Source organism: Apteryx mantelli, chromosome 25, assembly GCF_036417845.1.
Source record: "Apteryx mantelli isolate bAptMan1 chromosome 25, bAptMan1.hap1, whole genome shotgun sequence".
NCBI classification, from domain to species: domain Eukaryota; kingdom Metazoa; phylum Chordata; class Aves; order Apterygiformes; family Apterygidae; genus Apteryx; species Apteryx mantelli.
Window position 1 is genome coordinate 3,013,990 of NC_090002.1, and position 24,819 is coordinate 3,038,808.

At 53.4% G+C, this 24,819-nt stretch overlaps 1 long non-coding RNA gene across 2 annotated transcripts; it reads left to right on the forward strand.

Moving 5' to 3' along the window:
• The first annotated feature begins 15,639 nt into the window (after positions 1-15,639).
• Positions 15,640-24,546, forward strand: LOC106492719 (uncharacterized). Of its 2 annotated transcripts, XR_010886320.1 has the most exons (4): positions 15,640-15,680; positions 17,266-17,362; positions 17,440-17,610; positions 24,160-24,546. It is a non-coding gene; the product is annotated as an uncharacterized lncRNA (long non-coding RNA). The 2 variants fall into 2 exon arrangements; XR_010886321.1 differs by lacking the exon at positions 17,440-17,610.
• Positions 24,547-24,819: the final 273 nt, after the last annotated feature.

Below are 24,819 nucleotides of genomic sequence, written 5' to 3' on the forward strand. Positions count from 1 at the left end.
GAGGCTGCCCAGATCTTTCCACATGGGCATCCCCAAAGAGGATCTGAATCTCATCAGATTTTCATACAGCAGAAACCCGAATGGGGTGGTTCTACTTTTTCTCTTTTTCTTTTCTCTTTTTTAAAGACAACTTAGCAGCCGGATGGTTTTACGCAGAATCCACTCCCCTCACCATACTTTCTTGCAGGTGTTTTTTGCCACTAGGGTTGTTTTCACTATCAGCCCCATGACTCTGAGGCGGCAGCAAACTTTGCACTGACCCTCAGGCACCCGAAAAGACCCTTCCTCCAGCAGCGTCAAAGTCAGGCTACGTCAGCGCGCAGTGGTCCCCCTGGCTCCACGGCCGGCCACTGCCCCAGGCATGAGCCCTGCCGGGCAGCTCGGGGCAGCCCTCCCCTCCATCCCCCCAGCCCAGATACATGCAGAGCTCATTTTAAATTATTTAAATTATGCAATAGAGGCTTCTCTTCATCTTCTTTAATTTCTTTTCTCTCTCCTGGCTCTCCAGTCAAAGCACTGCTGGCAGCGTGGACACATGCACCCCTCCCACCCTTCTGCAGCGGCATAGCTGGGGCAATGGGAGGCAAAATGCTTTTGCACTGACCCTGCTGCTGCAAAACCCTTGGCTTGATCCCACTGTGAACAGCAGAGCTTGGACAGCCCGGTTCAGACAGTCCCCGATTTCTCCTGGGTTCAAAGACCCCCCCCCCAGGCTCTGTTTCCCTCTGATCTAAAGCAATGAAGTTCTGTGCTGCAAAGAAGTGGAAAACTCAATCTGCGTCCCACCTGAGGGCAGATTTGGGGGGCAAAAGGCTGGAGTTTGTGCTGCGCCTTCCCCTGCTCGCTCGGGCCTGCGTCTCCTCCTTCACAATGTCCATCAGCCCGAGGAGCCAGAACCCCCAATCTGCCCCCGCGAGGCCTCCCCTTCCTTATTCATGGAAACACATGCACAGCCCCTACAGCTCTCCCCAGCGTGCCACATGCTGCATTTAATACTCTTCCAGGAGAAAAAGCAAAATCCATAGCAGAAAATCTTTTAATTCCTCTGCTGCCGCTCCAAACCAGGTCCCTGCTGCCGCGAGACCCCTGAGCTGCCGGCGGGATCCCAGAGGCCAGGGGTCCCCATCGCCTCGCAGCTCCAGGGGGTTTCTCCAGGCTTGGCCGGGCTTTCGCACGCTCCCTGCAGGCAGGAGGATAAACGGGAGCGGTGAGCGGCTGCACGGGGACGAAGCCATCCGGCTCCGAGTGCCGCGGAGCATCCTACCTGCCGAGAGCCTCATCCGCCGGATGCGGTAGCCGTGGGTCCTCCAGCAGTGCCTCCCACTGGCTCTGAGCTTGGACAGCATCTTTGTGATCTACTTTGGGAAGCAGAGGGATGGCAGGAGCTCGGCTCACGCTCACCCCGCGGGAGCGGGTGCTCTGGAGGCCAGAGAGCCTGTGCCACCACCTGCGTGCAGCTGGGGGAACTCAGCACTGCGATTTCTGGGCATTTAGAGGGGGAAAAGTGACTTACCAGCGAAACCACAGCCTGCTTTTGGACCAGGTGATGCTTCGCTTGCAATTGCCTGTCAAGAAGGGGAGAAAATCAGCAAGGAGCAAGGCAAGCAGGAGACTTGCATCCCCCTCTCCCAGAGGCACAGGGCACAATCCTGCCATCCCAGCTTCCCCCCCAGGGTCCCCTGCAGCATGGTGTGAGGGAGGATTAAAGCCGAGCACCAAAGGCAGCTCAGCGTTTCCCTGGCTCCCGGAGAGCCTGGAGATCTCTCCCTTCATCTGTGGAGGCACGGAAAGGTCCCCCAGGATGGTGGCGTCATCCCACTGGAGTTGTTTCCGTCTCTCCTGGCCTCCTGCCTTGCAGCCAAACCCCATCCCGCCAGGAGAGATGGGACTCGGCACAAACAAAAGAGCGGCAAACGAGCCCAGCGGGAGGGCACGTATCGCACATCTCCAGCAGGTGCCCAGCAGCAGAGAGGCAGGAGGCAACGGCTCCCTCCCTGGGGGCTCCCGCGCCACCTACTTCTCCAAAACGCCCCAGATCTGCACCTCCATCTGCAGAGCCTCCACAGCTGCGGCCACGCTCTGCTGGACAGACTGCGGGGAGATGCGGGGCAGGGCTCGGCGTGCAGCCGCTCCAGCAGCGCCGCCTGTGCCTCGTCCTCCAGGCGCTCCCAGCGGAGGGGCTCACACCCCAGCAGCCGCAGCAGGTTGGCAGCGTCAGCGCGGGCATGCAGGGCGCTGCCGAGCGCCAGCAGCAAGTCCGCGCTCTGCGCGGGGCCCCCGTCCCGCAGGCGCCCAAGCACCTCCTCCACTACCACCGCCGCCGCCAGGCAGCCTGCGCCGGGGCCGGGGGCACCGTGAGGGATAATGCGCCTTGGCCGGCAGAGCCCCCTGGCACGGGGATCACATGGGATGGGACAGGACAGGATGGGACAGGACAGGATGGGACAGGACAGGATGGGACAGGCTCACCCAGGTGGATGAGGTTCCGGGTGACTTCACACTGCACCGGCGCTCGGCTGCATCCACACAGCTGGAACAAAAAACAACCAGCAGAGCCCGGCGGCACCCAAGCCCCCAGCGGCTCTGCCACCACCCTCTGCACCACCCCCTTCTCCCCGTAACCCAGCTGTGGGCTGATCCCACACCCCGGGGTCTCCACCGGCACCAAGCAGGCGGAAACCCCCCTAAAGCACATCAGGGACGGGTGCTGCCGCCAGCACTACGTACGTGTTCAGTAGAGTGGCCAGGACGGGCTCCTCCGTACTCCCAAGGCAGCCGAGGGCCTGGGGGGCAGAGCCGGTAAGAGGGGGGTCGGAGCGGGGCTGGGGGGGGGGCCGTGGGGCCGGTGCAAAGAAGAAAGCCCGGGCCGGGGTGCCCGGCTGGGGTGGCAGCAGGCGAAGCCCTTCCCTCCTCCCTGTCCCGGCCGCAAAGCAGGGCAGCGCAACCAGGGGCCTCGCCACCCCCCCACGATGCTCCGCCGCCCCCTCGCCTGCACCGCGCAGACCTGCACCTGCTGCGCCGGTGAAGCCAGGCCCTCGGCGAGCTCCTGCGAGGCACAAATTTGCCGCCAGGGACTGGGGGTCCTGGCCAGGTGAGGGGGCAGCGAAGGCATCGCACCTGACCGAGGACCCCCCCCCCCCCGCTTTAAACCACCCTTCAGGTCCTCGGCCAGGCGCGACACGTGGGGGGCTGGCACTGGGGTCGCCCCACCAGATGCGGGCCTGGGCCCGGCCAGGGGGAGACGGGCCGGCTTAGCCCCCTGCTAGCTGGAGAAAGAGCCCGCCCGTGGCTCCGCACCTCGTCACCCGCACCTCGTCACCCACGCCTCCTTTCTGGCGCCTTCCCGCAGGATCCCTGGCGGCGGGACAGGCACTGGCGGCGGCTGTGTGGCGGTGCCCCAGGGGGCAGGTTTCCACCCCGTGGGGTCTGAAAGGGGAGAACAGAGCCCGGTAAAATACCAAGTGGCTGCGGGCAGCGGTGGGGCGTCAGGCGCCGGTACCTGGTGGCAGGAGGGCTGGGGCAGCTGTGGGGGCTGGCCCCGGGGTGCGTCGCAGGTGCCACATATGTACACCCCGGAGACACACCCACATACATATGCACGTGCCCACCCCTGTGCACATGTGCACCCCAGCACATGCTACCAAAAGGCCCAGACAAGAAAGAGTCTCAAAGGGAAGGGGGGGGGGAAATTGGGGAACTGTTACCAGCTCGGACAAGAAGGAGTCTCAGCAGAAGCCTCAGACAAACATACCCAAGGACACAGTGCAGCTGGGACTGATACATCCTGAGAAAGTACAGGTAAACCAGCAGAAGCCAGTTGGAGCCAAAATTAGGACCAAGACAGCTTTTCTCAGACAAGCAAGCAGGCCAAGTTGAGACCATGTATGGAAAAGTAGAGCAAAGTTCATGGCAAGATGCTGAGTGACACCTCTTCTGACACCACTAGGGACCACCAGAAACCCCCACAGAAGACCCCCAGAGAGTCAGACCACATGCACAAGGATTATGTAAATATAATAATTAGTTCTAGGAAATAGAATGAATATGTATAATAATTCCTGGAAATTTAATGCATATGTATATGATAGAGCAATAGAAACTTTAGATGATGAGGCACACGGGGTGCACGTGGGTTGGAGCTATCCCCCGTGCACCCGTCGCCGTAATAAAGAGAATGTCTGCTTCTTAATGCTACATTGGTGTAGCATTTTCTCCCAATTTCGGTGACACACACGTGCACATGAAAGCATACGCTGCAATGCACACATGTACAAGCACATGTGCACCCTAGCACACACATGCACACACACATGAAGGGCACCCACTATGAACAAGCACATACACAGCCCAGCACACACATGCAGCAAACACACATGCCAGTGCACACACACACATGAACTTGCACATCCCAGCGGACACAGGCATGTAAGAAACACACATGTTCCCCCCAGCACACATATACACATGCAGGCATGCACAGACACCCCAGTGCACATGCACACACACATGCACACCCCATCATGCACTTGCACAAACACACTCTAGTGCACACATGCACATGCCTCCATAGAACACAGCACATACATGCACACACACACCCCTTCATGCACATGAACACACACACACCAGCACACACATGCACATGTGCACACATGCACACTCCAACATGCAGATGCATGCACACTCCCAGTGCACACATGTACATGCACACACATGCACACCCCACCATGCACACGCACCTCCACTGCACATATGCACACACATGCACACCCCGTCATGCACAAGCACGCAGACCCCAGTGCACACCCCTTCATGCACAAACACGCACATGCACACCCCAGCACACACATGCACGCACATGCACACCCCAGCACACACATGCACATGCACTTGCACACACGTAGCCCAGCACACACATGCACATGTGCACCACCCCCCAAACCCCAACCCTAACACAACCCTAACCCCCTAACCCCAAATAACCCTAACCCTGCCCCCTATTTATGGGGGGGGGGGGGGAAACGATTGACTCATAGTCATATTTGCATACTAGACAGGCCTTAGTTGGCACATGCTCAATTAGCCCCTACATATGTGCTGTTTACAGGGAAATCAGGTTGAGGGGGAGCACACTGTCACAGAGCCCTCCACACTACACTCACTGTCAGCACGCGCGCGCACACACACACACACACACACACACACACAGAGTCAAGACACACCAACACCTGTGGCCTCTCAGATTAGCTTCTGCAGTGCTCTGGGTCAACATCTGTCTTCAAGACACATTCTCAATGGCAGCCGCATCCTCTCTGATCTTCCTCCAGTCACCACATTCACCTTCATCACCTGCCAAAACAGAGCGCAAGCGGTCACCCCCACACCAGTCAGCTCCAGCCTCATCCGCAAGAGCACCCTCCACACCAAAGCCCCACCAGCACTGCACTCACCTGCACTGCGCCAATCCCAAACTCCAACATTGTGGCTGGCGGGACACCCACGGCACTTGCAAAAACAAAACAAAACAACATTTCTCCTCTGCCAGTCAACACTCACCAACCCCACAACACCCAACACCAGTCAACATTCCAGGCCAGCACTACTCTCCTCTGCACACTACCATAGCTAATGCCCACAGCCAAGGCAGCTCCAGCCCCAAACAGACAGACACACACAAACATCAGACACAGACATGAAAGGAAAGCCCTACACAAAAAGAACTATTCCTACGCATAAGATGCTGCCAGCCAGAAAGCCCTACAATGCCACAACCACATGGCTCTGATGCTCTGGGCAAGCCCAGAAGAGAGTCAAACGCCACCACCTGTGATGGAAAGGGTCTGGCAAAGCCAGGCAGATCGATGCAGAAGAGTCCAGCAAGAAAGACCTAACGACGTGACAACACAGGGAAGAAAACCCTGAAAGGAGGCCAGGAAGATGCAAAACGAGGGCGGCCTCAGAAGAGGAGCGGCCAACGAGGCCTTGATGAGGGCCACGGAGATGACCGGCCACAAACAGCCACAATGCAAAGCCAGAGTGACAGACCACCCCTTTTAGCAGGCTGCACAGAACAAGACGCCATCCATTGGCACAAAGCTGATGAGTCAGGTCAAGCAAAAGACAACAGATGCCTACCGCACTAGTGCTGTACAGTGTGGGCTGTACTCCTTGAGCACAAGGAACAAGAGCAACATCAAGACCTGAGCAAAAGATAGCACAGCTACAACGCGCACCACATAGACTACACCACAACACAGACACAGGCTGGAGCTGCCTTGCCTAGCACACCCTCACCTCTGCCATGCACACCCACTGCCTCTGCCTCACACACAAGCACTCATCCAGAAGAACCCTCTGCACTACACTTGCTGTCAGTGCGCGCGCCCACACACACACACACACACACACTCACACAGGGTCAAGACACACCAACACCCGTGGCCCCTCAACTTAGCTTCTGCAGTGCTCTGGGTCACCATCCATCCTCAAGAGGCATCCTCAATGGCAGCTGCATCCTCTCTCATCTTCCTCCAGTCACCCCATTCGCCTTCATCACCTGCTAAACCAGAGTGCAAGCAGTCACCCCCAGGCCAGCCAGCTCTAGCCTCGTCCGCAGGAATGCCCTCCGCCAAAGAGCCATGGGCACTCTGCGCACCTGCACTGCTCCAATTCCAAATGCCAACGTCGTGGCTGGGGGGGGATGCCCACAGCACCTGCAAAAACAACACAAAGTGACTCTTCTGCCAGGCAACACTCACCAACCCCGCAATGCCCAACAGTAATCCACTCACCTGAAATCCCCAGCCATACCTGGGAAAGGGCCACACTGTACCTGAAAGAAACAGAGCAAAACACATCACCAACAGGAAGCCCAACACCACCCACCGCACAATAAACTTCTGACCCAACAAGCTCCTCCTCTCACCTGCTCAGGCTCTTGTCAGCACTCAACTTCTCCTCTCCACAACTTCCTGCAAAACCTGCAAACAAAGAGAAATCATGCGCTCAGGTGACGCCTGCAAAACCACAGCAAATCCACATCAAGCATTTGCTCCCACACCCTTACCTGCTCTGCTCACCAATCCTGACTGCCACACCATGCGTCGTCATGCCAAGGCCTGCCACACACCTGTAAAACCAGAACAGCAGTGGGCAACAGGGACAGCACCAACGAGATAACAGCCCTACACTAGGCTCTGCTTCCTCTCTCAGACCAACACTCACCTTGCCATGCTCCTCTGGCACACAAGCAACCCATTCTCCACATTGCTCCATGTGGACAAGCACAAAACAAATTAGCTAGGGAACCACTGACCATAACACTCTGCTTCCAACAACAAATCTCTAGCTCACCTTCTTAGGCCGTGACCCTGTTTTCCTCCATCTCCCTCAGGCACTCAGACCACTGCAGCGCATCTACAAAAAGCAACATAAAGTGCAGCACACAGATGCTGACCAATCACCAGTCCATCACTGCCACACTCTACATGCTACCATTGCTAACACCCACAGGCAAGGCAGCTCCAGCCCCAAACAAACAGACATACAAACTTCAGACAAAACAAACATACATAGGTACAAACATCAGACACAGACACGAAGGAAAGCCCTACAGAAAAACAGCTATTCATACACATAAGATACTGCCAGAGAGAAAGCCCTACAACACCACAACCGCGTGAGTCGGATGCTCTGGACAAGCCCAGAAAAGAGTCAAATGCCACTGCCCGTGACAGAAAGGGCCCGGCAAAGCCAGGCAGATCAATGCAGAAGAGGCCGGCAAGAAAGACCTAAGCACGTGACAACGCAGGGAAGAGAACCCTGAACGGAGGCCAGGAAGATGCAAAACAAGAGCGGCCTCAAAAGAGGAGCAGCCAACAAGGCCTCGATGAGGGCCACAGAGATGATCGGCCACAAACGGCCACAATGCAAAGATGGAGCGATGGACAGCCCCTTTTAGCTGCCTGCACAGAACAAGATGCCATCCACTAGCACAAAGCTGATGAGTCAGACCAGTCAAAAGACAACGGATGCCTACCATGCTAGTGCTGCATGGAATGCTCCTTGAGCACAAGGAACAAGAACTACGTCAAGACCTACTCTTGATTACTCTTCTGCCAGGCAACACTCACCAACCCCACAATGTCCGACGCCAATCCACTCACCGGAAATCCTCAGCCATGCCTGGGAAAGGGCCACACTGTACCTGAAAGAAACAGAGCAAAAGACATTACCAACAGGAAGCCCAACACCACCCACCGCACAATAAACTTCTGACCCAACAAGCTCCTCCTCTCACCTGCTCAGGCTCCTGTCAGCACTCAATGTCTCCTCTCCACAACTTCCTGCAAAACCTGCAGACAAAGAGAAATCATGCACTCAGGTGATGCCTGAAAAACCACAGCCCATCCACATCAAGCACATCATGCCTGCTCCACTCACGCATCCCAACTGACATGCTATGGGACACCATGCCAAAGCCTGTCACCACACCTGTAAAACTAGAACAGCAGTGGGCAATGGGGACAGCACCAACAAGACAACAGCCCTCTGCTAGGCTCTGCTTCCTCTCTCAGACCAACTCTCACCTTGCCATGCCTCTCCTGAGCACAAGCAACCCACTCTGCACATCGCACCACAATGACAAGCACAAAGCAAAAATGGATCCGGGAACCACTGCACACAACATTGCTTCCAACAACAAATCTCTAGCTCACCTTCTTAGGACATGACCCTGTCTTCCCCAGTCCCCTGCAGGCACTCGCACCACTGTGCCACATCTGCAAAACAACAACATAAAGTGCAGCACACAGATGCTGACCAATCACCATTCCAGTCCAACACTGCCACACTCCACACACTACCATTGCTAACACTTACAGGCAAGGCAGCTCCAGCCCCAAACACACAGACAGACATACAAACATGAGACACAGACATGCAATAGAGCCCTACACAAAAAGAACTATTCTCACGTATAAGACGCTGCTGGCCAGAAAGCTCTATGATGCCACAACTGTGCAGCTCTGATGCTCTGGATAAGCCCCAAAAAAGAGTCTAATACCACCACCCATGACAGAAAGGGGCTGGAAAAGCAAGAAATATTGATGCAGAAGAGGCCAGCAAGAAAGACCTTCCCTGTGTTGTCACAGCTTCAGAAAACCCTGAAAGAACGCCAAAAACACACGGAAGAAGAATGACCAACAAGATCTCAAAGATGGCTGCAAAGATGACCGGCAACAAATGGCTACAATGCAAAGCCAGCGCAACAGACCGCCACTTTTAGCTGGCTGCACGGAACAAGACGCCATCCACTGGTGCAAGGCTGATGAGTCAGGCCAAGCAAAAGACAACGGATGCCTACCGCACTAGTGCTGCGCAGTGTGGGCCGTGCTCCTTGAGCACAAAGGAACAAGAGCATCATCAAGACCTGAGCAAAACACAACACAACTACAACACACACCATATAGACTACACAACAACACAGACACAGGCTGGAGCTGCCTTGCCTAGCACACCCTCACCTTCTGCCAGGCACACCCCACCGCCTCTGCCTCACACACAGCACTCATCCAGAAGAGCCCATACTACACTACGTCAGCGCACACACAGCCAAGACACACCAACACCCGTGGCCTCTCAACTTAGCTTCTGCAGTGCTCTGGGTCACCATCTGTCCTGAGGAGGCATCCTCAATGGCAGCTGCATCTTCTCCGATCTTCCTTCAGTCACCTCATTTGCCGTCATCACCTGCCAAACCAGAGAACAAGCGGTCACCCCCAGGCCAGTCAACTCCAGCCTCATCCGCAAGTGCACCCTCTGTCAAAGCCCCATGGGCGCTCCGCTCACCTGTGCCATGCCAATTCCAAACTCCAACACTGTGGCTGGGGGGACACCCACAGCACCTGCAAAACCAAAACAAAGTTTCTGTGCTGCCAGGCAGCACTGACCAGCCCTAGAACAACTGAAACACCATTCTCATCACCCATTCTACCTCACCTGAAATCCTCAACCATTCCTGCAAAAGGCCCACACACTACCTGAAAAAGCAAAGCATACAGCCCCAGAACCCAGGGTAGGGGTCAGAAGCAGAGCCACAAAAGAGCACGTGGCAGTGGGTTCAGGGGCACGGACATAAAGGAGCTGGCAGGCAAGACTGCCAATTGTTTCCTCGTGGTCCAGAGAAGTCCAGCAGTTTCTTCCCTCTCAGCACTGAGGCTTGGGCAGGAAAAGAGGTGAGCTTGTTACTTGTTTGTAGGTTAGTTTCTGAGCCCTTGGGGCACATGCGCTTACTCACAGTTGCGTTTGGTGTCCAGTGACGTGACTTCCTTTCTCATCGTACTGCACTTGAAGGGAGGGAGGATGCTTCCTTCCCTTTTCAGATAAAGTCAGGAATCTTCTACAAGTCTACATGCCACAAAAACCCCACACAGTTTCTCCCTGAACAGGGCTGACAATATTTCTGAGGAGCAGCAAAACATCTAGCAAGCGAGCCAGAAACCAGACTAGCTGATGAGAGCAATACCTCACACACATCCCAGTTACTGGAGATGCTACCAAAAAAAACAAAAAAACCCCGAACATCCCACACCCCACACACCTAGGGTGTAAATGTAAGAGGAAATGTTTTCCCAGGACCTCTGCTGTCTCCTCTTGTCTGCAGTCCAGGAGAGGAACAAACAATTCCTCAAGTGTGATCCTCTTGAAAGAGTCCAGTGACGAAGCTGCATTCCTTCCACAGTAAACACAGAAACACCAGAAAACAATACTGACAGGTAACAGAAGATACAACTGGAGACTCAGAAGCCCTCTCTCACCCCTGAACAGCCCCACACCAAGATATTGACCCCAAGAAAAAAAACTGCCTGCAACAAGCAGCTTTCTGGCATGCTCACAACTCCAGCTTGAGCCATCCCCTTGCTCTTACATTAAAGAATGGCCTTTGCTTCTCCAAACGCAGCAATAAATCTTCCTGGGTAGCTTCACTTCCTCAAATTCCATTATTTGCCAAGGCAATTCCAGAGCACTACTCCCACAGCAGAACAAAAGCAGAATGAACTCCCTGGCCCCAGACCCTGGCTTTATGTAACCCTAACCCCACCCACTGACCCACCCACAAGCCCTTGGAAGAGGAGGGGCAAACCAATGGCACCCATAAATACACAGGGCTAGGCAGAAGCAAGGCTTTTTCTTCCACTCAATATCTAGAATGGAGAGCATAGAAAGGATAAACAGACCTCTTTGATGAAGCAGACCATCTGCTTGGTTACTGAGACTTCATATACTGTATCCAATATCAGGAGGTATGTTATTTTTTACCCTAACTAGCACTAGCCTTTGCATTAAAAACTAGAAATCACTTCTGCTTATGCTTAGGAAGAAAGCTACAACATTCCACATAATCTATAAAGGGCACACTATACCACACTCCTGTAATTGGTTCAGAACCGCAGATAGCACAGGTGTTCTAGCAGGGCGGCACTTCCTGTAGGGTAAAGCAAGAGATCAAAATAAACTCCTGGAACAAGCATCCTTCTATAATGTGAGTACTTCCAAAGAGAGATGTTTCCTATATAGTACCTAGAGTAATTAGAAAAAGCGGTCAGTGGGCAAAATGGGTAGATCTCCAGGGGAACACGAGCTCTGTTTCTCTAGATGAATGAGACACACAAGGAGACAAGAGGGGTGCTAAGAGGACTGGAGAACCAACACGGGGCTGTAGGGCACAAAAAAGGCTTCCAGAAGGGGTTCTGAAGGCACTAGAGGGGTCCTACAAGGCCTAAAGGGCCAAAACAGAGCTTGGGAACAAAAGAAGGGCTGAAAGAATAGTTCAAAGTAAAATAAAGGGCTTCCTCAGGGCTCTACAGGACAAACGGAGATCCATGCAGAACAACAAAACTCTGAAGAAGAATCCAGAACAGATTAGACATCTCTTACGGAGACTAGAGAGCAACTAAAAGAAGCCAGAAGAAGACAACCAAGGCCTCCCAAGGGGCCCAGAGGAAAACAGGGGTGCTCAGGCAACTGAATGATGAAAAGAGCACTCGAGGGCATAAAAAAGGCCTCAGGAACAATTCTGAGAACACTACAGAAATCCTAAAGGAGCTAGAAACCAAAAGACAACTCTAGGGAACAAGAAAGGCCAAAAGAGTAGTCCGGAACACCCTAGAGGGGTCCTAGGGGGACTAGATGGCCAAAAAAGTAAAAACTGGGGAGCAAGGAAGACCTCCAGAGGTGGTCTGAGGGGACAAGAGTTCTGCAGGGTGTGGAGGGCCAGAAGACAGCTCTGGGGCACAACCAAGGTCTCTGGAGGTGTTCTGGGGGAACGAGAGGGGTCCTAAGGGGTCTAGAGGGCCAAGATACAGCTCTGGGGCAGAAGGAAGCTGAAAGAGTAGTCCAGAATGCACTAGGGGGGTGCTAAGCGCTCTACATGGAGAAAACATGACTCTGGGGAACAAGGAAGAAACCTGGAAGGCTTCTGAGCAGACCAGAGGGCTCCTAAGGAGACTACATGGCCAAGACATAAAAACAGGGCAACAAGAAAGATCTCTGGAGGTGCTCTGAGGGGACAGGAGATGTCCTACGGGAAGCGGAGGGCCAAAAGAGGGCTCCGGGGCACAACAAAGATGTTGGGAAGGGTTCTGAGCGGACTAGACGGGTCCTAAGGGGATTCTAGGGTCACAAGACAGCTTTGGGGCATGACAAAGGCCTTTGGAAGGGTTCCAAGGGGACTAGAGTGGTGCTAAGGGGTCTAGAGGGCCAACAGAGGTCTGCAGGTGGAAACTAAAAGGCCAAAGGAGGGGGCCAAAGCAGAACAGAGGGCTGCTAAAGAGGCTGGATGGCCAACAGAGGGCTCCCGGGCATGAAGAAGGGCTCTGGAGGGATTCTGAGGGGACTACAGGCATCCTAAGGGGGCTGGAGGGCCAGAAGACAGCGCTGGGGAAAAAGGAAGGCCAAAAGAGTAGTCCAGAGTGCACTAGAGGGGTGCTAAGGGGCCTACATGGCCAGACAATGACTCTGGGGAACAAGGAAGAAACCTGGAGGGGTTCTAAGGAGACTACTGGGTTCCAAAGGGGGCTGGGGGGCCAGAAGACAGCTCTGGAGCACAATTTTGGCCAAAAGAGGGGTCCAGGGCAGACTAGAGGGTTGCTGAGAGGGCTGGGGGACCAAAGCAGGGCTCCGGGGCACAACAAAGGCCTCTGGAGTGGTTCAGAGGGGACTCGAGGGGTGTGAAAGGGGCTGGAAGGCCAGAAGATGGCTCTGGGGCACAAAAGAAGGCTGAAAGAGTAGTCCAGAGTGCACTAGAGGGGGCGCTAAGGGGTCTAGAGGGCCAACAGAGGTCTGCGGGTGGAAACTAAAAGGCCAAAGGAGGGGGCCAAAGCAGAACGGACGGCTGCTAAAGGGACTGGAGGGCCGACAGAGGGCTCCAGCGCATGAAGAAGGGCTCCAGAGCGATCCTTGTAATCTTGCAGGATCTAGAGAGAAACAAAGACTTCTTAACGGACAGGAGAACAAATGCAGTGCCTTGGAGCACACCTAAAGGCAAATAGATAGGTCCTGAGGGAACTAGGGAGCAAATGTGTGAGTCCTGGGGAGACAAGGGGGAAAACTGAAGATTCTGGGGCATTAACTCACCCGCCATAATCTTCCTGCTTGGACCCTATCTCTTACCTCTGAGAAGTTGGCCTTTGCTTTCATTCCACAGGCAGCTGTCAGCTGTTGCATAGTCTTGGCAGACAAGTTAGGGACCGCTGCCCAGGTAGTCGTGACCCACAACACCACATGCCCAGAAAAGTTCTCAGGAAGTCATGCAGATTCATAACCTGAAGGGCAAAAAGCAAATATCTCTTGAGAACAGTTTTTATTTCATCATAGGAGCAATTTTTCCCTCTCTTCTCCACTGTACTGCCTCTAACAACACACCTTCCTCATCACCATTTTCCCCCATTACTTCTACTCCTCTCAGTTGCCCCTGTTGCATCTCAGTTGCATCTTAGTCCTCTAAAGCAGCTGTTTCTCATCCACATGTACTTTCATTTCCTGTCACCGACTCCCCTTCCTGTTTGTCCTATAGCAGGCAGCTGAGACACCCTGGCCTGGTGTTTAGCCGCACATCCCTTTTCATCTGGCCAGCAGCTGAGACAGAGCAGAGGGCAGCAAGAAGGGTGGCTCTGAACATAGTAGACCTGGGTACCAAGCAACACAGAAGCAGCAGCAAGGCATCAAAGAGATTGCATCTTTGTAAAGAAAATACTTATAGTTCCAGGTCCTTAGAGGCAACTGGGGATTCTCTGTATGCATGCCCAGGCCTCCTACAGGCTCTTTCTGCACAGTTAAAGGTACCTGAATGCAATGACCTTGGGAGGCAGGGACACAGTGTCCCTGGGGCTGCTGTGAGGTACCTGTGGCTGTTCCAGGGTCTCTCAGGCTGTTCTAGGGTCCTTGGAGAGAAACAGTGTTGATCACGTTTCCTTGAGGACTTTCTCTTGTGCTGCATAACAGGACAGCTCTGCACCAAGCTGTCCCAGCACCGCCGCTCCTCATAGCTGATGCCTAACTAGCCTCAGTTCTGAGCAAAGCTATGACTACCAAGAGTCCACACAGCCCCTCCACACTCTCCTTGCCCTCCCCATTGCTGAGAGGACAGCCCCAGGCCCTGGGGCCAACCCTGCCTGGTCACACCAGAGATGGAAAACACTTCCTGACCTGTACGAGGGAAAAACTGGGAAATTCCACTGTCCCCGATGACCTATGGGGACTCTCGCGTGAGTGGCACATGTCCAGTAAGGACCAGACACAGCAGGCCACTGCTGCAGGGCAGAGAAAGCACAGACACCTGTAACTACAGCTGCTGGCCTGCCACAGAACACAACGCAGAGGGCTGCTAGGAATCCCGCTGACAGAGAATTGCACCTCCTGCCACCTCGAGAGGCACAACATGGTCTCCCAGAAGCCCAGGCTGGGAAGACTACACCTCCCGGCATGCCGTACAGAGTAAAATGGCCACCGGGAAAACCATGGCTAAAAGACTATGCCTCCCAGCATGCCATGCAGGCTAAAATGGCCGCCCGGAAGCCCAGTGCCAGAAGACTACTGCTCCCGGCATGCCCTGCAGAGCAAAATGGCCGCCGGGAAAACCATTGCCAAAAGACTATACCTCCCAGCATGCCGTGCAGGTTAAATAGCCTCCCGGAAGCCCCGTGCCAGAAGACTACTGCTCCCGGCATGCCGCGCAAAGCAACATGGCCGCCCGGAAGCCCAGTGCCAGAAGACTACTGCTCCCGGCATGCCGCGCAAAGCAACATGGCCGCCCGGAAGCCCAGTGACGGAAGACTACTGCTCCCGGCATGCCGCGCAAAGCAACATGGCCGCCCGGAAGCCCAGTGCCGGAAGACTACTGCTCCCGGCATGCCGCGCAAAGCAACATGGCCGCCCGGAAGCCCAGTGCCAGAAGACTACTGCTCCCGGCATGCCGTCTGTATGTGTGTGTGTGGGGGGGGGGGTGCGCGCGTGCAGCGCTTCGTGAGATTTGACCCTCTGGCGATTCCGTTCCGACCCTCCCCTATTACCCCCCTCCGCCTGACCTCGGGACTCGGATACCGCTGCATAGCCGGGAGCGCGGCCCCGCGATCCCCAACACCGGCCCCGGACTCCCACGACACCGCCGCGACCGGCCCCGGGTCAGTTCCAACACTGCCCCTGCCCCCCCCCCCGCAATCCTCCCCAGGGATTGTCTTGGGATCCCTCCTCCCCCTCCCCGACACGCTCCCGGTCTGACCAAGGACCGCCCCCCCCCCCAGCTCCTCTGACCGCACAATAAACCCCAACACAGCCCCGGTGCACCCCCTTCCTCTCTCCCTCCCCCCCCCCCGGCACGAGCACAGCCCCGGCACACCCCTTTCCTACCCCCCCGCACCACCAAAACCCTGGCATACGCCCTCCCTCCCCACTCTTCATGGCCCCAGTGTACCGCTCTTCCCCACCACGTCCTTGGCCGGCCCCCACTGCCCCGGTGCGCCCTGGTTGTGCCGCATTGCCTGGGACGCTCCCGTCCGCCGGGACCCCTGGCACGTGGGGGACCCACAGCCCCGAGTGCGGACGCCGTTGCCCTGCTCACCTCCTCCGCGGTGCAGCCACCGTGCCGGTCCCAGCGGGCAGTGCTCGGCAGCAGCTCCATTGTCCCAGACCAACCCCAGCGCAGGCTTCCCCCAGCTGCAGCCCCAACCCCGGTGCGTACCCACTGTTGCCATCAGCACCACCTGGGGCTCATCCTGCCCCCCCCCAGCCCCACCTGGGGCTGGTCCCAGCCCTAGGGCCCACAGCTGCAGCCCATCAGGAACTGGGGAGGGGGAATGGCTATCAGCCCCATCATCGATAGCTGGGGATCCCAGGGTAGCAGAGGCACGCCCCACTCCTGACAGCAGGTTGCTGAAAGCTGAAGGGAGACCCCTGGGGTGTACAGAGAGGAATTCTGGGGAGTATTCAGGGGACAAGAGAACAAATCCAGAGCTGTGGGTGCAACAGAAGTAAAAAAAGGCAATGATAGAGCAAACAGTGACTCTGGGCGCACCAAAAGGCAAAGGGAGGGCCCTGGGGCACGCCAAGAAGCACCCAGAAAACTCTGGGACAGGGGAGAAAGCTAAATGGAGAACTTTGGGGCGTGCTGCAAAGCAAACACAGGGCCCTGGGGCACACCAAAAGGCACACAGGGGGCTTGAGGGCAACCCAAAATGTGAATTGAGGGCTCCTGAGGGCATCAGAGGGCAAACACAGGGCTCTGGGGCAAACCAAAATACAAACGAAGGGCCTTGGTGCACACAAAAGGGGCGATAAGGCACATCACACGGCTCGAAGTGGCTGATGGGACAGTGCCTGCAGGCTCCCCCCATCCCCACAGAAACTATCTCCCAGCTCCAGGCACACAGGCCTCATCCCCAGACACACGAGGGACATGGTGAAGTGCTGAAAGCAAATCTGGAAGCAGCCTGGGGACCTCACGCAGCCCTGGAGGGGCCCTGGCTGCCCCCAGGATGATGCCCCAAGGTCCAGGCAATGCAAGGGAAATTCCCCACAGCCCTGCGAACAGCACTGGGTTCCCTGGGAACCGCAGGGACGCCAAAGTACGAGGGACTCGGGGACCGGCTCCCAGCACCACACACAATGTGTAACCTCCTCCCCTGGGCATCATCTTCAGGCAAAGCGATGGCAGGAACCACAGACATGAGTGCAAAGAATAAAGCAATTGCATATTGTTTTACTGAACAGAAACAACACCTGGGCATGAGTCTGCCATGCTTCCCCTTATCCTGTGACACTTGAAGAGTCATGACCACACCAGCGTTCATCCATCCGTCGGGGAAGGGTGAGCTCCTGCTGCTGCCCCTGACATGGCAGGTTTCTGAATAGTCAACAACCTACCCCCTCTGCTTTTTCCTTCAGGGATAGGATCCAGCTCTGAGAGTTGAGAGGAAAATGCCTGATCTCGCCTGCCTGCGCTTCTGCCCTACCCCAGACTAGAGCCCTGCAGGACACTTTCACAGTGTTCAGCTCAGCCATCGCATCGCCAGTCTCGGTGTGATGGGCCTGCGCCGCATGAAACCCAGACCTCAGGTCAGCGCACAGAGCTGAACGCTGGGTACAGGGGAAGGTTACAAACCTCAAAGGAGGGTTTGCAGCCTGCTGCTTAGGCTTCAGGGCTTACAGTTTATTATCCAAGGATTTAGCCCTTTTTGTTTATCAGTAAGCTGTAAACCCTGCACCCTAAGTGACAAACTGCAAATCTTGGAATCCAAATGGTTGCCAAAGCTTTAAAATTTAGGGATGAGGTTGGATTTTAAATTCTGCGCCCTGATTGCTAAATGAGCAAACTGTAAACTCTGACTGATAAAGACTGAGCCCCACAAAATGAAGTAATACACTGTAGCGAATGATGGCATGTACTGAAGAAGTGGTGCATCTTGAGACATTTATTGTTTGCTTCTAAGCATATTTATACTAAGAAGTTAGCTGCTTCAGTGGTTTCACAGATACACTTTGCTAAGCCAATCATCATGCAGATTATGTCACAAGTAGCCAATCATTACACCGATCACGCATTGCAGCCATCATGTCTTGTACCTTGCTACTTGTTTAGAAAAGCTGTCTTGCTCTTAACCTCGGTTCCTACTGGCTTCTGCTAGTTTATCTGTACTTTCTCAGGATGTATCATTCCCAGCTGCACTGGTGTCCTTGGGTATGTTTGTCTGAGGCTCCTGTTGCTTGCTACTTGCAACTTTCCACCAGTTTAACCCTGTCATGACCCTCCACAATACACCATAACCCCTGAGTGACAGACCCTCAACAACAAACTAAACAATAAACCTTAAGTGAAAAACTTCAAACCCTCAGCTTTAAGCAAGAAACACCAAAGCACCCATGAGCATGAGAACAGTACAGAGAAGCCATGGGGTTTTGCCCACAGTTTAAGAAGTTTCCCCTTCATTTAGAAGGGCAGCAGAACAGGAAGACACGCACCAAAATCATGTGACAGTTGCTGTTTATAGGCTTGGTTTTAGCCACCGTTCAAATGTGAGCATGTGCAAGAATCATGCCACTGGACTGTACTAAGCTGCACTTCCACTGAACCTACCTGAAACACTGCAAGCACTAATTCATCTGTGTTACAGACAATTATATTTTTGGTCCTCTCAGCTCCATGTGCAAACATCCACAGCCAACGACACCAGTAACCACCTAGGGCAAAACCAGCTTCCACCTCCCAGCCCTGCTCACATAGAGTGCAGTCCCAGGACTTAGCTGTGTCCACGCTGCAAGTCAGAGCTCATCCTCCATGGCCAGCCGCAGATCTCCACAGAGCTCCCAGCTGTGACAACACTCCTTTGACTGCCGGACTATGCTTCAGCACCTGCAAAGTGGCCAGAACAGTTACTGAGAGGCACAGCCCTCCTAGAACTACTCCCTAGTCCCAGGCCCATAATTGTTTCCACAATTATGACTGACCCTCTGTGCTGCTTCACTCACCCTCTCTGGCTCCATTTCATCGCAGGGATGTCACAGCAACCCTCGCATACAGTCAGGCTCAGTCAGTCACCTGGCCACCTCCAGCCTTCTGTAGATGATACTCCTCAGGGAAACTGCCACTGATAGACACTCTCAGAAAGCACTGTCCAGCCAAGGCAGGATAAAAACTAAGGCCTCCAAAAACTCCAAACTCTGGAGAGACTGAGCTAATGGGAAACTGACTCTTGCCAGGACAGTGACAGGAGGAGGATTTTGCTTCACTCGCTCAGGCTGCCTAGCGGACAACACAAGCGGCCCAAGTCAGACAGACCCTACTGGAAAGCCCTATGACACGACAGCGTGCCAGAAAGCAGAGTTGAGCGCAGGCTCCTGGAAGAGGAGCAGAGCAAGGCTGATGTAGGGAAGACACCAGTTTGCATAAAGGCAGACCTGACAGAAAAGCGGGCTCGACGCCAGCACCGCGACCACAACTCGAGCTGCACCACGCGGCAGCCCTGTCTGCGCACAGGCGGACAAGACGCAGTAACTGCCGGCCGCACTGAGAGCAGCCTCTGCTGCTCTCTGCCTCCGTGACACCTTCCTTCCCCAGGAGCCTCTTTACTGCCTGCTACATCCCCCACTGCATCTTTGGCCCATTACTGCTCCCCCACTGCACAGCCACAGCCCTCCACATGCAGAGTCACTGCAGAGGTGTCTGACATGACTTTAACCAGGCAGACTGATGGGACCCACTGGTCGCTGCTGGCACTGGACAGAGTGACAGGGAAAGAAAGAGAAGGATGGCGAGCTGGACAGAGGAACAGGGAGTGGAACCGGACGGATCCAGTCAGCCCGGAAAAGCTCTCGCCACGCTCCAACCCACTTGCCTGCCGAGCACGCAAAGTCCCTGCAGAGGTGTCTCACAAGACCTGAACCAGGCAGATTGATGGGACCTTCTGGGTGTTGCTGATCATCTCTGCTGAGTGCCAACTGCCTCTTGGCACCTGCCACACCAGACAAAACACAAAGGAATGACAGACTTTCAGCTGGGCACAGGGACAGGGAGCAGAACAGAAGATAAAGAGCTTGGCAGACGGATGGAGAAAGAAAGAGAAGACTAGAGACCTGGCCCCAGGGTTAAGGGTGCTGGACAAAGGAACAGACAGAGAGGGATAGAGGGCCAGACAGATGGATGGAGGGCTGCACAAAGGACTGGGGAGCAGAAGAGGGAAAAAGAGAGATACAGAGGTGGACAGAAGAATAAAGAGAGGAAAGGAGGGAAGGGAAGGCAGGCAGAGGGACAGGCAGCAAAAGAGAAGGGGGGAGAACCAGAGAGAGGAATGGGGACTGGAAGAGAGGGACAGGGAGCCGGTCAGAGCGATGGGAAGAGAAAGAGAAGGATGAAGAACCAGCCAGAAAGGTGGAGAGAGAAAAAGAGGGAGGGAAAGTCAGACAGAGAGATGGGATAGAACAGCAGAAAAGAGGGATAGGGAGGCAAATAGATGGATGGGGAGCTGAACAGAGGGACGGAAATAGAAAAAGAAGGCTGGAGAGGAGGACAGAGGGCTGGAGAGGCAAAGAGAGGTACAGAGAGACAGATGAGAGTGGCAGAAGGATGGGGAGGCAGACAGAAGGACAGCAAGCAGGTAGTGGGATAGGGAGAGGAAGAGGAGCTGGAGAGAGCGACAGGGAGCCAGTCAGAGGGATGTAGGTATTGACAGAGGGATGGAGAGCGTACAAGAGGGATGGGCAGGTGGGCAGAGAAAAGAGTAGCTAAACAAAGGGATGGGGCACCAGACCGAGCCACGGGGAAAGAAAGAGAAGGATGGAGAGCTGGACAGAGGGACAGGGAGCAGAACTGGGTGGATCCAGACAGCCCGGAACAGCCCTTGCCATTCTCCATCCCTGCTCACCTGCCGAACACGCAGAGCTCTCTGCACACCGCTGCGCCCAAAGCCCACTTGTGGGTCTGCTGGCCTGTTTCCCTACAGCTCCAGGGTGTCTGTGTCTGCAAGAGTGAGGGTGCACGCACAGGCACAGACTGGGGAGGAACTTTGTGTTCAGTCACGGTATTTTACTACTCCTTGCGCCTTAGCTCCTTTCAGAGGCTTAAACTCAAATTCTCTCAGCCCTTAACAACTTCAGTACCCATGGCACCTAGTTTTTCCACTCTCCAATCTTCCTTGCTCTTTCCCATCTTGTTTGAAAATCCTTCCAGACCCCTTCTGTACTTACACACTTCCCTAAAACAGTATCACCAAAATCAACAAAATGGGCTGAGCTGCTCCTCTTCAAGTTGCCAGCCCTCAGAACGTTAGTCTGCAAATGAATCAAACCACCAAGGTCACTGGGAGAGTCTCGTTTTGGAGCTCTTCTCCCTCCCCCCAAAGCTTTAATGATGGTTCCCTAACCTGGGCAAACGCAGATCCTCCTTTAAGCACTGTAGCGGTTTTTATTCTGGGGTCCCAAGTTGCTGTTATGACATTAAGGAGCCACCTTGTGGCCTCGCTAGCAACAGCAATGCCGTAGCGACTGGGCTACCAGTCGCTATCCCCCCCCTCCTTTGCTGGTCTGTGAATTGTGGCTTATTACTCACAAGTCCGGTAAGGACGCGGCCGACCCTCCTATGGCCAAAGGCTCCTCGTCAGGACCAGGCAGAGAACCTTTCCACCGGCATTTGGAGTCTCCTGGCTGCTCTTGACACGTGATAACTTACAAAGAGCTGAGGGCGGTAGCCTGTAGTTCTTCATGGTGGCATACAGTTGTTCCCCGATGTTCTGAACACCTAGAATTAACACAATTTATAAATACAAAAATATTACCACTATAGGGTATAAAGCCAAGCTAAAATTTCTGCAGCCAAAGAAAACCTCTTCATGTCTGACAGAACGAGCCATATGCACCAGCGCCTATAGCTCAAGGCTAGCAACACCTCCCGGGCGCCGTTCTTCTGGCAGGCTGTGTAGCTGAACTCCTCCGTCTTGCCTAAGAGTCTCCGCTGGGACATAACAACTTTGTCAGCCAGTGCTTGTTGATGGAGGCATATTAAAATCCATCGCCCTACAAAAGTATAAAGCAAAGCAAAAAAACAAAAAAAAAATTCAAAGCTCTGCAGAGAATCATAAGAATCCAAAGCTGTTTATAAGCACAAAAGCGGATCTAATACACACACAAGCAAGGTAAATGAGAATACGCAAGCCACAAATACCGCTTCCCCCAATCTCTGTTTTGGAAGCTATGACGACAGTCGGGCTTGCTGTGAAAGGGAAGTTAGACTAAGTAGCCGCTAGAGATTAATCTTTCAGAAGCCTCCTGTGTCCACATTTTTGGCACAACCGTGCTCTGTCAGTTCAGACACGCACAAGAAGATCCACTTCTTGTAACACTTGCACAGTAACCCCCCCCACCCCACCCCGCCCCGCTCGTTAAGATTAGTGCCTGCTGTGCCACTTGGATAGATGATACTCTGCTGTCTATTCGCTTCCCTGACATTAGCTACTTCAGAGGGAATTGAGCAGATTGGATTGCCTCTGTCCTCTCAAAGGTGAAAGTCTCAAAGACAGTTACAGCCCAGACTGCTGCTAAACAGTCTTTCTCGCAGCCGGAGAATTTTTGTTCTGACCCCAAAGGGGATGTAAGGATGATGCTACTGGCACCCACTTTCCCTTACCGCTGTTTTCTAACGGTGCTGCTCCCATGGACTCAGCAGATGTGGAAAGCATTACTGAAAAAGGCTTGCCTTGTCCTGGGAATTTGAGGGCAGCAGATTTTACAGCCACTTCTGCAGTTCAGTGAAAGCAGCCTCACGTTCCTTGTTCCGTTCCTGACTCCTTTCCAGTAATTTCCACCACAGTCTGCTGATACCAGCAAAGCTATGTTAACACTACAGGAGGAAATTAAATCCTCCTAAAACTGCTCTAAGTTGGAACTGACGAGAAGGAGCCTTAACTCCACAAGGCTTTAACCTTTCTTCCATCTACTGTCTTCCCGTTTCCCCAAGTACCATTGCCAGGTAATTAACCTGGGGTTGCGCTAACTGAGCCTTCCTGAAAGCGCTCTCTTAACTTTACAATTCGGACACTTCTGTCTCTCTGTCTCTTCAGTAACTCTGGCCACCTGACCACCATTCCCCTAAGGTAATAGTTTGCTGTCTTGTAGCTCTTAAGTATGATGCATCATAGACGCATAAAGTCACACGCGCAGAAATATATGTACGTAGCATACTTTTTGTAATGCGTACAGACCTTCCATTGTATGCTGGTGATCTATTATTCCGACCGCTATTAACAGCGATCCTTCCTCGCCAGGAGGAATGGGCTTTCCCTTTTTGGGTGATGGAGTTGGTTCCAGCTCTCAGTTGCTTCCATTTGATTTCATTACTTCAGCTTGCTTACATTTTTCTGATCTCTTCAACTTCAGCCATGGCAATTAATCTAAAAATTATTATATATATTATATCTTTCCCTTTCTATATATACACGTATGATAACAAAATGGAACGTGTTACTTGGTCCTCAGTGCTGCCTCTGGGAGGCTGAAATAACTAACAGTCATTATCAAGAGTTACCTTAGTTACCCATGCCAGAACACTTCCTTCTGTAGCAGTTTCTGGTGATATCAAGGGTCCGCTAAACTGCATTTTGGCTTCCTTGTTTCATCCTGTCCCTTCAGTATTAATCACAAAAAAACTGCTTGTCCAGCTTTTCTCTTTGTCAGCATTTCCTATCATTGGTTCCACCTCTGTTAGAAAGAGATAAACTTGCATTCTACTTGCAGTGAAACACTACTTAGATTTATGCATGTTCTTTTTCTCTTTACCGTGTTCTTTTCTTTTTTTTTTTTTCTTTTCCTTAAAGGAAAGGTCTTAATACAGCACCTTGCATCATACATTGCAGGGTAAACAGTTTGGAAACATGACATACAGCAATTAGGGCTAGGTTAATAGACAGGGAGGCACATCACCTAATACTTACCTACGCCATCTTCCATGAAACCTGATTTTTATTCTGCTTCAGTATTATTGTTACTGTTCAGTATCCTTTCTCAAACCCTTGTATACACACACTTAACCGACAAGTCTCTCAGTCTTTAGCTACACGGAAGAACAACAGCACTTGATTTGCCTCTCTCTGCTTCAAACCTATTACCTTTTTGATACAGCTCCTAGATTCCTCTTACGCTCGGATGCTGACCTCACAGGTGATGACCAAAATGAACAACTGGATCACTAGGTCTAGCTGCTTCTCTTCAAGATGCCCCTCTTCAGTGGGCTACCCTGCCAAACAAACCAAGAAGACTGATGAGGCCGTGAGGGTATCAGATCTTTGGACCACTTCTCCAAGGCTTTCTGGGTGACTGACATAACCACTTCTCTACATGTTACTCAAAGCCACGTTCATCTATTACCTAAGACTAAACTGTTTCTATTTTAAGAGGGGATTGCTGTATGTTGAAACTTTACACGTAGTCCATAACCCACTACGCATCATCTCTAGTCCCTTCTGCTATCACAACGCTTTTGGTAATTAAAGGTGGTAATTAAGAGCACCCATTGTCCTATGGGCTGGAGTAAGTCATTTCTCCTGCTCTGAGGAGGTGCCTAAAAGCCATGCTGTTTTCTGTAGTAGCATCACTGGGGCTTCCTGTAGCCCACCAGTGTTCTCTTAGGCTCTTGGCCTAAGAGCCAAGTATTTTTTTTAGGTTATTCCTTAGCCTGCAATTTTATGTTAATGTTCCCCTTAAGCACTCTGCACAGCACAATTATCCCAGACCAACCGCATTAACAGAATCCTCTTGCACGCACAGAGGCTTCTAAGAGGT